A 13,652-nucleotide genomic window follows, 5' to 3' on the forward strand; every position below is an offset into this window, starting at 1 on the left:
TCATTGCTGATGGGGTTGTTATGAAAATCACTGTGTCTAGGCACCATGAATAGCAATAAGAGAATCATTAACAACAATGAATAATAAAAAGCATCGTGAAAAGAGTCCCAGGCACCAGAGAAAGTGGATCAGGGGAGGAAAAAAACTACCCACAATGCCAGAACGATTGCGATTTAACGATTACTGTATTGAAGGTCTAAAATTACAGGACAAACGTATTTCTGATAGATAAGAAAGCATCGGAGGTGGAGAATTATGTCAGGACAGGGTATCCTTGTACAAAACTGCTCTAGTGATGGGAAAAAGATTCATAAAGTCTGTCTCTTGCCAAAAGGTATGTCAAGTGTGAGATTTACACTCCCTGAGAGTTGTGGGTTGTGATACATGCCATTTATTTGCGTGTCACTGACTCCATAATCATTCCTAGCCCGGGCCCATTCGCGTCTCGCTGACCTCCCCTTTCCACTCCGTTCATTCCTCATTACAGAGCAGATGTGTGCGCTGACGAATGGCCAAAAATCTAGGGGAATCAACAGTGGCAGTCTAGAATAGACGGGAGCTCAGGCCCGTGGTGATTCATTCTAATTACATCCAAATCTAACTAATGGCGGAGCCAGTGCAGTGGGCAGAGGGGGAGGCGTGTGGCTCCGGTTTCGGCCTTTTTCTTCTCCTGGAGTCTGACCCCAGTGAACTCTTGGGACTTGATAGTCAGAATCAATAGCTCGGAAAACAATAAGGTCAGCACTGCGAAGATTCAGATTTTCTACCTCCAAACGTAATGGAAGCAAGAGTGGTGTGCTGAGGGGCTGAGGTGCGTCTGACCTTAGCTGACTGACTAATGAAAGCCCGGAGCAGAAGGAGAGATAAAGAGGAGCACAGGGGAGACATGGCTCTAAATATACGCCTAGCAAGATCCCTGAGTCTACCCTGCAGGCCCGCTGACGCCTGACTTTGCTATTCTATTAAGAGGAGAAAATCCAAGTTCAGCTAAGACAATGATAGTTTTTTCAAAACTTTCAGGACTGCAGAGTCAACACGTATCCTATGAGCGCCATCTCTCTGAGGGCCTCCACTCACATTTGGGCTAATTCCATTAGTTGGCTTTTATTTCCTCGATAATAACCACATCAAATTTTGTTTGAAAGCAAGGGATTGTTGTTGTATCTCAACACTCCCACTGGAACTTGTGGCGCAGAAGTCAGGGCTTTCTACACAGGAAATGCATGTCCATGGGGCATTGTAGGTCTGCATGTTGCTGAATGGGGTTGCCTTCAAAATATCAGATTGTTCCTCTATATCCCTGCAAAACACTTTAGGATCTGATTAGAAAATGTGGAGGCTCATGCTCAACTTCCTTAGTGATCAGGGAAATGCAAATCAAGACAACTTTAAGATACCATCTTACACCTGTCAGAATGGCTAAAATGAAAAACACCAATGATAGCCTTTGCTGGAGAGGGTGTGGAGAAAGGGGTACACTCATCCATTGCTGGTGGGAGTGCAAACTTGTACAACCACTCTGGAAAGCAGTGTGGTGGTTCCTCAGGAAATTCGGGATCAACCTACCCCTGGACCCAGCAATACCACTCTTGGGAATATACCCAAGAGAGGCCTTATCATATAACAAAAGTATATGCTCTACGATGTTCATAGCAGCATTGTTCGTAATAGCCAGAACCTGGAAACAACCTAGATGCCCTTCAATAGAAGAATGGATGAAGAAAGTATGGAATATATACATATTAGAGTACTACTCAGCAGTAAAAAACAAGGACTTCTTGAAGTTTGCGTACAAATGGATGGAAATAGAAAACACTATCCTGAGTGAGGTAAGCCAGACCCAAAAAGAGGAACATGGGATGTACTCACTCATATTTGGTTTCTAGCCATAATTAAAGGACAGTGAGCTTATAATTCGTGATCCTAGAGAAGCTAAATAAGAAGGTGAATCCAAAGACAAACATATAGGCATCCCCCTGATTATTAACCTTCATCAGGCGATGAAAGGAGACAGAGACAGAGACCCAAATTGGAGCACTGGACAGAAATCTCAAGGTCCAAATCAGAAGCAGAAGGAGGGGGAGCACGAGCAAGGAACTCAGGACCACGAGGGGTACACCCACACTCTGAGACAATGGGGATGTTCTTTCGGGAATTCACCAAGGCCAGCTGGCCTGAGTCTGAAAAAGCATGGGATAAAACCAGACTTGCTGAACATAGCGGACAATGAGGACTACAGAGAACTCAAGAACAATGGCAATGGGTTTTTGATCCTACTGCACTTCCTGGCTTTGGGGGGGCCTGGGCAGTTTGGATGCTCAACTTACTAAACCTGGATGGAGGTGGGCGGTCCATGGACTTCCCACAGGTCAGGGAACCCTGATTGCTCTTTGGGCTGATGAGGGAGAGGGACTTGATTGGGGGAGGGGGAGGGAAATGGGAGGCGGTGGCGGGGAGGAGGCAGAAATCCTCAATAAATAAATAAATTAAAAAAAAAAGAAAAAAAATGTGGAGGCGAGAAGTGGACTTGGTTGTTAAATAAATGCTGTCTCCAAGTTTGGAAGCAATTTCAATAGGGTTGATGTATCTGAGATTAAATTTGAAGTTACATGGCAGCTGTGGTCCAGGAGAAAGACCATTTCCTATATTAGAAATACCTTTAACTTCTTTTTTTTTCTGAAAATATATCAATAACTTCAAAAGTTTTCCAATAAGCGATTAATGCTCATTTATTTCAAATAAACTATTCAACATTTGAGAGTCTATGAACCTTCTTAGCAAGCACTGGGTGTTTGTTTAAAGCAAGCCATTCACAAAAAGTGCTGATGATGTTGACTGAGCCATTCATTGGGTAAAGAAATACTAGAATATTTCCCACCACAGGGAGCAGAGGCCCCAGTTTAGGCAGATATCAACAATGTGGGAAGGGAAACAGAATTGAATCTTGAGTTGGATATAATTAGAACTGAATTTATAATAAAATCCTTCTTGGTACCATATGATTGGAGTTAACTTTTGAATATGAATAAATGTAAGACCTCCATCTACGTGTTGAAAAACAAATGTAGTGGGGGCAGGGTAGAAGTTTATAGCAATAATTTCATCAAAATGTTGACCATCAAGTGTGGTGGCACACATCAGTAATCTCAGCACTTGGGGTTTCCGGAGAGAGAGGGCCACTTGAATCCATGAGTTCAAGACCAACCCAGGATCATATAAGATTATGTTTCAAGAAGCAAAAACAAAGGGACAAAAAGGACAACAACAAAATTAAAGCTTTAAGGAAAGTTTCTGCACTAATAAAAGACACCGAGTGTTTGTCCACTAAAATATTCATTAGAGCAATTTTAGCAGTCATAACGGTTTCCAGCTACACTGTTGAATTATCACGAATGTTTCTAGGTAGTCAAAGCCCGGGACCTGTGTGTTATTTTGTAAGTACAGATAGGTAGAGTATAATATGCTAGTCATTCCTCAGAACCGTGTGCCTCCACTAGTCCTGAAAGATGTGCTATAGTAATTCAGTGTGACTCTCCAAGGAAGCATGCCCTCTGTTCCTTTAGGCTTAGCCCTTTGAGGAGACACACACAGAATTATGCCCAAGCACTTATGCCATTAGAAAAGTCCGATTTTAGGAAACTCTTGGAAGATTCCCCAAGGTCTTATCTATTCTTCTGAGACATAGGTGGTTTCTGAAGGGCAGGGTGGAGGCTCAGTATTGATCCCTTTGAATTTGCCTGTTGTACCGATTTATTTGAATTGGAAATACTTCCTTTATTCTTTAAATGAAAAATGTCAGGAATCACTTAATTCGATAAGCTCTGTTTAGAACAAGCACATGGGTCTTCATAACGTCTGCATCTATGCAGAAAGCGGGTGAGCATGATGCCTACCCCAGTATGGAAACCTGAGGACCACAGGAGTCCAACTGAGTAGAGAGTTTGAGCAGGTGCTTTCTATTTTTATTTCAAAGAAATTTTTGTTTTTAGGAATATGTCAAGGCCACGTTGTGATGATGAAATGAATTGCCATATGGCCTGATGGGAAGAAAGGAGGAGACCGGGGTCTCTTTAGGGGTCTGCTTCCAGTGGTTTAAAACACTGCACCAGATCTTCTTAATGTTTCTACTGCATCCTTCTACCAGTGTTAACTATACCTGGGTTATCCTTTACCTGGGGATGGATGTATCTTAGCTTAGACTGTAACGGTGACCATGATACCCTTGAAAAGGGCTGGTGAGTTATTACACCAAGCATCAGGATTTGGGTTTACCCAATGTTCTCCCTCAACTAGACTAGGCCTGTGCTTACATTCTTGGTGAGAATGACACATTGTCCTCCACTTCCTGTCTCTGTCAGGAAGTACATTGCATCCTGACAATGGTGGTGGTGTTAATTTATTCTAGTTATTCCACTTGGGTTCACCTCATTTTCTGGTCATACTCATTGAATTTTCCTTAATTTACATAAGCTGGCAGGGTTTGTAGTTCTGTGGTTTCTGATAAACCCGTTGACCTGTTGTTCCAGCATGAGAACAACAATTCTCTTCTACGCTTACTCTGTTCCTCCTGCCCCTTTGCCGTCAGCCCTGTTTCCACATAGCATGCTGACAGCTGTTGACTCTGGTTTCAGACACCTTAGTTTTGCTATGGTAAAGTGAATCAAAAGCATATCCACGTTTTTGTATGAAGCAAGTTTATCCTTTTCTCTCATGCTCCATGACAATATAGCTTATCCACTCATCAGATTCACAGGTATCAGTTTTTGTTGACTGCCAATAAAGATGCTACAAACACTGCATATAGATTACAGGTCAAGAGGCATGTGGCTTCTGTAGAAGGAAGCTCAGTTGTTCCAGCATCATGGAGTTGCCTGTTCCATTTGAGAGGGCTTGTTGACACATCCATGTGAGTCGGTCTCTGAACTTCTGTGTGAGTTGTCATGTAGACCTTTTTACCAAGGCCTCATTGTCTACGTTGACATCATTCTATAGTAAGACTGGGCACTGTGCAGTATGAATTCTGATCTTGTATTTTTGTCACCACATGATTTTGGCTCTTCTAGTTCCTTCATCTTTCCATATCTGTATTTTAAAATAGCTTAACAATAGTTATTCTCCTCCAAAACCAACCACAAAGACAAACTGAACACAGCCTAGTCAGTCTGGAATTTTCACTGGGATTACAACAGATCTGTAGATACATTTTTAAACTTCAAACTGTTTCATTATAACAGTATATAATATAATCCATTTATTTAGTCCTCTTTGGTTTATTTGATCAATATTTAATAGTATTCAGCATATGCTTAGATTTATTTTTTAGTATATTCTTTGTAAGTTTTCGTTATCATATTTAGGGAAGTCCCTTCTACTCCTTGTTTGTTGAGTATGTTTATAATTAGTAGATATATATTTTTTTCATTTTTCCAATATTAATTTATGGTGGTTACTTTTGCCATATGTTTTTGTTTGTACTACCTAATGATCTTTAATGAACAAATGTTTATTTAAAAATCATCTAGGAACCAACCCAAATGTCCATAAACAGATGAATAAATAATAATAATATGTTATACATATAAAATGGAATATTATTCAGCTCTAAAGAAAAATAAAGTCATCTGATTTGCAGGAGAATGGATGGAGTTAGAATGTATAATATCAAATGTGGTCACTCAAAAAACTCAGAAAGAAAAGGAAACACACTACTTTATATGTGGTACTAACCTATAGTTTGTTGAATGTATGTAAACAGTCTTAAGTACTGGTATAGTAGAGCATTTAGAAAGGAGACGAAGGAAGGTGACATTAGGTAATAAGGAGGGATGGAATGTAGGTAAGGGGCACATGAATCATGGAAGAGAATATAAAGTTGATTTTCTCGCTTACATTCTATCATAGCTTTTTGAATGATAGATATGCATAAAAATGTAATTGATGGTGAGAGTATAAAACCTTAAATGAAGTTCCATGGCTTCAGAATGGCCTTTCTAACTATGTGGAAGGTCATAGAGTTTGGGACAGGCAAGAATGTGTTTGAGTGGCTACCTTGGCCTAGCTATGTGATGTTTTTATTTGTTAGTTCACTATAATATAGGTATTTAAAAATAATATAGAACAAGAAAATCCAGAGGTTCATACAAAATGTGAAGTCACTGCCACTTACTGGTTGAAGTACTCAAGTTTATATGTATTTTTGTACGTAAAAATTGGGTATATGTGGTGTCCTCTGAGAGGTGCTTGAACAGTTGTGTTTATGAAAACTCCTGTTCAAATTGTGTATTTGGTAAATTTTCATGAAATTAAATACCATTTTGAAATAGGAATCACTGACCACAGTACAACACAAAGCAGGACTGTTCTGAGTTTCAAGTATTCAGAAGATCTCTGATATTAGTACTGCTGTCTTCCAGGAAGGCAGATTAAGGAGCCAAGGCACAGAGGAGATTAATGCAAATTCCTGAAGCCATTGCAGGTCCAGGAGAGTAGGTCTGAACTAACTTTCTTTCTTTCTTTCTTTCTTTCTTTCTTTCTTTCTTTCTTTCTTTCTTTCTTTCTTTCTTTCTTTCTGTCTCTCTCTCTCTCTCTCTCTCTCTCTCTCCTTGCTTCCTTCCTTCCTTCCTTCCTTCCTTTCTTCCTTCCTTCCTTCCTTCCTTTCTTTCTTTATCTCTCTCTTCCTCTCTGTCTCTTTCTGTCTCTCTCCCTCCCCTCTCCATCCCTGCGTTCTTTCCTTTCTTTCTTTCGGTGTTACAACATAGTCTTCATTTCTTTAAAAAGAATCTCTTTATTGCATTGTTATTTATTTAATTGTATGTGCATGCTGTTTGTGCACCAGTGCCTATGGAGGTCAGAGGACGATTTGCAGAAGTCAGCTCTCTCCTACCTTGTGAATTTTGGCATGGGATTCAGGTCTTCAGGCCTGGCAGCACGTACTCTTACCCACTGAGTCAACTTACTATCTCAATATATACACTTGGAAGCCTATCTTCTCATAGGGACACATTGCTTGATGGACAGTGTAAGGAAATCCCTCTATTACAAATCCCTCTTCCACCTCCTTTGTGTCAAGTCTGTACATTTTATGGATGTAAAATTTTTTTGGATGTATGGATATTTTTTTAGACACAGAATATGGTTACACTTTAACTTTTATAGGCAGTTGCCTTTTGAGAAATTAAAAATACAATGTTTTATTTTTCTTTATTCTGTATTTAGCACTCTTTGCTTGTCTGTCTTGTATGGTGAAGGAGTTTCTAATGCTTTCCTTACAATATCTGTCTCTGACAATAAACTCAATTTTTTCACTTTGAGAGAGTTGGGTTTCTCTCTCTCTCTCTCTCTCTCTCTCTCTCTCTCTCTCTCTCTCTCTCTCTCCTACTTATTTTGCTTTTTCTTTTGGTATGCTGTCTCACTGTGTATCCAAGGCTGGCCTTGAACTACATCAACAACTGTTCTGGCTCGGCCTCCCAAGTGCTAGAATTACAGGTGTGTACCACTACACTCAGCAAGACAGTTTATATTTCTACTTGATTACTGAAATAATATTTTGGCTATGTAGAGAGTTCAGGTTTTATCACAGGTTGTTATCCCAGCACTTGAAAAAAACATTATTTGTTTCTGGCTTGCACTGTTTCTGAGATTTGTGCAGTAATTCCATTTCTTTCCCTGTACATCTAACGCAATTGCTGTCTACATATTTTGCACGCATATCTCCCTCCTCTGGCCTCTCTCATGACAGTTCCCTTCTCGTGGTTTTCAGCCTTTGCGCATGCTCTGTGCAATGGACAGTGTCTTGTAGCTACTCCACATCTTACTGTGTTTATCTGTGTACTTAAAATTTTTTCTATCTATTTTTATTTCATGGGCATTTCTGTTTTGCCAGCATGTATATCTGTGTAAAAGTGTCAGATCCCCTGAAATTGGAGTTACAGGCAGTTATGAGCTGCTAGCAATTGAATCCGGGTCCTCTGCAAGAGCAGCCAGGGCTCTTAACCACTGAGCCATCTCTCCAGCCCAATATCTATGTCTTATTGCTTGTCAATAACCAAAGAAAATTCCTAGTTCTTGTTTCCTCAGGACATTTTTTTTTCTGCCTCACTGTTCTCTCTTCTCACTCAAGGATTCTAGTTACATACGTGCAGCTCCATTTGATCAACATACACGCTCGCACGTTATCCATCAGGATGACATTTGTGTACTTGTGTTATCCAACTTAAAATCATTGCAGTTTCAATCTTAAAATAAATTTTAAAATTGCTAAATGCTTTAAGAGAAGTTTCCTATTATATTGCTTGTGAAAAATCACCTTCTAAACATTTTGGGTTTTTTTGGTATTTGATTTTTTTTTTACTTTTTTTTAAAATTTTATTTATTTATTAAGGATTTCTGCCTCCTCCCTGCCACCGCCTCCCATTTCCCTCCCCCTCCCCAGATCAAGTCCCTCTCCCTCCTCAGCCCAAAGAGCAATCAGGGTTCCCTGACCTGTGGGAAGTCCAAGGACCACCCACCTCCATCCAGGTTTAGTAAGGTGAGCATCCAAACTGCCTAGGCTCCCCCAAAGCCAGTATGTGCAGTAGGATCAAAAACCCATTGCCATTGTTCTTGAGTTCTCAGTAGTCCTCATTGTCCGCTATGTTCAGCAAGTCCGGTATTATCCCATGCTTTTTTGGATCCAGGCCAGGTGGCCTTGGTGAGTTCCCGATAGAACATCCCCATTGTCTCAGTGTGTGGGTGTACCCCTCACGGTCCTGAGTTCCTTGCTCGTGCTCCCTCTCCTTCTGCTCCTGATTTGGACCTTGAGGTTTCTGTCCGGTGCTCCAATTTGGGTCTCTGTCTCTGTCTCTTTTCATCACCCGATGAAGGTTAATATTCAGGAGGATGACTATATGTTTGTCTTTGGATTCACCTTCTTATTTAGCTTCTCTAGGATTGTTAATTATAGGCTCACTGTCCTTTATTTATGGCTAGAAACCAAATATGAGTGAGTACATCCCATGTTCCTCTTTTTGGGTCTGGCTTACCTCACTCAGGATAGTGTTTTCTATTTCAATATCATTTTGTGTATATCATATCAATGCAGACGTAATTAAATATATTCCCTTCATATTCAAGCACATACACACGTATAATTAAAATAATGTATGGGTAATAATATACTTCTTATTTTATTCCACTTTATACAGGTCTTGTCATGTAGTATTTGCACCAATTGTTCTCATAGCTGTGTTGTATTCTAGTGTATGGGTGCAACCCTGATTTGAGGAACAAATTCACTATTGATGGGTCGTTTATGGAATTTTGATTTACAGCCAACGAACAGTGTTGCAACAGGTATGGGTTACGTATATTTATATCACAAATATTATATTAACATTACTAGATGAAAGTCTCCTGAGCCATGTCTAGGAAGGTGTTTTTTTGTGTGATTACAGTATAAGGGAACCAAGGGGAGAAGGGCACAGAGACTAACCAGAGCTGGGAATACTTTGAAATCCTGAGCGAGGCAACAGCTGGCGGATCACTCTGTTTAGCGTGGGGTGTGGCTATCACGAGCTAGGACAGCCACATTGGAGCTGCCATGCTGGAGTCAGTGCTGCGCTTTGACAGTGGGATCAGGGTCAGTGCCTCTGCCTTCTCCCAAATTCTGCGGTCTATCCTCAGTTTGAGTTTACTCTGCTGGAATGTCCGTTCTTTTTGTTTGTTGTAACTCTCCACAGACACATAGCTCTAACCTTGAGATGATTTGAAGCCGAATCACGCTGTGAGGACTTTATCAGTGGTTCATATTGACCTTGTGATCAACACGGTGCTAGTCGGACCCAAAGGGTCTGCTTTGATTCCCTGGTCAAGGAGAGGTATTCTGACCCTTGTTAATTGATACATTTAGAAGGAGCATGGAAAATAAAATGTCTACGAGTTAACCCTCAGAAAGGAACCTAAGGGGGCTGGGGATATAGTTCAACAGCAATGGACTTGCATGCCTGAGGCCCCAGGGCATGATCCTGGTACCTCAGAAACAACAACCAGCAAACTCCAATAGTGCAACTTCCCTCAAACACAGCATAACAGGGTACATGTTAAACTGTGACACAGTGAAACCTGAAGCATTCAACACAGCCAGCACACTATGCGACAATCCAGACATATCGCTTGTTTGGGGTAATGCTGGGAGCTGGCAGGCACCCAGGGTGAAAAGACCTCTTCCCATCTTCAGCATAGCTTGGGCCACCCAGCTGCTGGCCTTTGCTCTAGGGCCTTAGTTTTGGGAGCCTCCCAACCCCTCCTCTGTCTCTGTCTTAGTTCACAACCTGAGTCATGACTCCTGGGGGGGCATCAAACAATATTTTCACAGGGTTGTGTATCAGATATCCTGCATATCAGATATTTACATTAACATTCATAAAGGTAGCAAAATTATAGTTAAGTCGTAGCAATGAAAATAAATAATTTCATGGTTAAGGGTCACCACAACCTAAGGAACCGTATTAAAGGGTCGCAGCATTAGAGAGGTTGAGAACCACTAGTCTAAATGATTCGTTATTTTTTCCTTATGTTTTGCTTTCCTCTAACTTCTTATTCCCCATTTCTTTCTTTGTTAACAATATGGAACTCTTCACGAATTCGTGGGTCATCCTTGTGTCGGGGCCATGCTAATCTCTGTAATTTACTGTATGTGCTGCTGAGGTGAGCAAGAGCCCTGTCTCTGAAAGCTCAAGGCTGTGCTGTGTTCTTTCACCCAATGAGAGAGAATTTAGTAGGCACTTCTGTAAACTATTGTGACATCATTTTATATAACGATGGGGTCCACAGTCTGATTCCAGATCCATATCAACAGCTTTTCTTTCAATACATTTTACTCAGGTAAAATGGAATTCATACATGAACTATTATCAGCAACACGCAACGATATCTTTACACATGCTAATCTCTTCTGGCAAATGCCTAAACCACCACTGCCATGTGTTAACTGATGGACTTTTCCCCAGAGTGCCTTCTTTCTCGGCGAATGCCAAGCTTGAGTGGTGGTTGCATGCTTTCCTCATGTTCCGCACTGCTCTGGGTTTGGACATGGAAGCAAATTTTAGTGCTTTTATGCCGAGTGTGAGATCTATGCCCTAGTCCACAGGGTTTCAGACTGCTAGTCCTTTTCCTGTTAGCCAACATCCTTTTTCCTCGACCTCTCCTTGAGTAGCCTAGGGTAGCCTCTTTGAGAGTCCCTCAGCCCAGCTTCCTGAATGTTGGGATTACGGGCATATGCTCCCACAGCCAAATGACCCCTTCTTGTTGCTGCTGCCCCCACAGTAGGCAAGCACTGGGTGATTGATGAGTGCTTGCCAAAGGCAATGATGGCCAGCTTCCCGTCAGTAGCACAAACATGCCCAAGGCAGCTCTCTGTTGAGGCCAGCATTTCTCCAAATACCAGAGCACCCCCTAATTTTCCCCCTTAAGAGCTTTGCAGCAGCGTCTGCCTCAGGGCTTGCCTGAATGTCTTATTCTCGGTGACATATTTGTCACTTTTGAGCACTTCATCCAGAACAGTTGTATACCTTTCTGGAGCCTCTGTCTCTTTCGTTTTTCCATTCATTTTTGGCAATTAGGTGAAATGTCATATTTGCCTCTTGGTTTTCATACATATTGCATTTACTATGAGCCTCGGGCAAGCATTTTCATCTTCACTTGTCTGGCCCTGACGTCGGCATGTGTTTGAGACTCACACAGCGGGCGCTTCTGTCCTGCATCATGAGTAACGGAGGCGTAGGCTGCTGACTCATTCCTCCGTCTGCTTTTCCCTTTCTTCTCAGAGACCCCTTTTCTGTATCTTCCCTTGGAGCCGGAACCAGCGGTCCAGCTCCATAGCAGAGTTCTAACCGTACCCCAAAGTTGAACTGCAGTTGCTCAGTTGCAACCTCAAACTCCCAGGCACCCAAACAAAATCACAATTGCTTTCCAAATTATCTGAATGCAAGGGATAATTTTATGTCATCTTGACACAAGCTAGAGTTATTGGGGAAAATACCTCTGTAATACCTGGCTCTGGGCATTTTCTTAATTAGTTATTGATGGAGGAGGGTCCAGCCCATTGCCGTCCTGGGCTCTATAAATGTAGGCCAAGCAAGCCAGTAAGCAGCATCCCTCCATGGCCGCTGCATCAGCTCCTGCTTCCAGGCTTCTGTCCTGTGTGTTTGAGTGCTTTGGCCTGACTTCCTTCAATAAGGAACAGTGATATGGAAGTGTAAGCTGAATAAACCCTCTCTTCCCCAGCTTGCTTTTTGGTTATGGTGTTTCCTCATAGAAACCTGAATAAAACGCCAAGATTCTCAAATATTTTATTGTAAATATGTCTGTTTTGTTTGCATGTGTTTAAATTGTTCCACATACATGAAGTGCCTAGAGAGGCCAGAAGAGGGTGTCAGAGACCCCTGTACTGAAGTTACAGATGGTTATGAACTGGCAAGTAGGTGCTGGGAACTGAACTCAGGTCCTCCGTAAGGGCAGCAAGTGCTCTAACCCTCTGTGCCATCTTGGCAGCCCTGTTCCCAAAATATTTGAAAAAGGTTCATAAATAGGTGTCTCCTTTTTATCCTCAGCACTTGGCAATTTTTTTTAATGCCTTTGATTGACTGAGGGATAGTGGAGAAAAACTGGACATGGATTACATGGCGGTACACAGTGAAAAAGAAAGCTAAATCAGGACAAGCAGGAAGAGATCATTTTAAAGGCGGCGCTCGTGAAGAGGTTCAGAATCTGTCCTCAGAAGGAGCCGCCCTTTATTGAAGTGTACAAATGCACTGCGAGCTAATGTTTCTGGGCCGCAGGATAATAGCTCGCAAGTTGTCCCTTGCTGTTTGGTAACGTTAATGCGTAGGAAGTGGCTAATGATTTATAAAGTGGTGTTGGGCCGTAGTTAACAAGCTTCCTGACCGCAGTGTGGAACAGCAGCCGCTGCTCGCCACAGAGGGAAGGGGCTTTCCATGCTTGTCTGTCTCTGTCTCAGGCGGGATTCAGTTTCTAAGCTTCTGCACCGTCTCACCCCTCCCCCACCCTTGATAGCCTGCAAGGAGCCTGGGGATGATCTTTCAGGGATCCTGTAGAGTAGGGAGACAGAAATTCTTTGATACCGGAGTCTCAGCTAAATGGCGGATTGGATTGGATTTTATATTTTCATTTGTCCTTGTATCCCAAGCTTTGGGGTCAATGGACATGACGAGCTCATTCACAGTTCATCTGAAATTCACCATCAGCTGTGATCTTGTGGTTGCTAGCTTGGTTAACTTCAGGCAGGGGCTGCCTTGCTCCCCAAGTCTTGGTCTTCTCACAAAGATGCCCTGGTCCTGCTCCTCACTCTCAGCAACATCAAGCAGGAAACAACAGGCCTGCCAGGTAACATAGGCCGAAGCCAGGCTGCACACAGACTGCTGTGGGGGAAAAAATGTTTTTTTTTTTTTTCTGAACTATGCTGAGTTGACATGTGATAAGAGCAGCACTATTTTTGTTAAACTTTTACTTTTAATTCGTGGTGTGTGTGTGTTCACGTGTGTGCATGAATGTGCACCTGTGTACAGTGCTCGGAGGGCCCGGAAGAGGCTGGAATCACAGATAGTTGTTCGCCACCTGACATAGGAACTGAAGTCCAATACTCTGGAAGTGGCGTT

At 42.0% G+C, this 13,652-nt stretch overlaps 1 pseudogene; it reads right to left on the minus strand.

Annotated features, from left to right (window-relative positions):
- Window positions 1-10,596: 10,596 nt before the first annotated feature.
- Window positions 10,597-10,691, minus strand: LOC113456256 (annotated as a pseudogene).
- Window positions 10,692-13,652: the final 2,961 nt, after the last annotated feature.

Source organism: Microtus ochrogaster, chromosome 6 (assembly GCF_000317375.1).
Source record: "Microtus ochrogaster isolate Prairie Vole_2 chromosome 6, MicOch1.0, whole genome shotgun sequence".
Taxonomy (NCBI): domain Eukaryota; kingdom Metazoa; phylum Chordata; class Mammalia; order Rodentia; family Cricetidae; genus Microtus; species Microtus ochrogaster.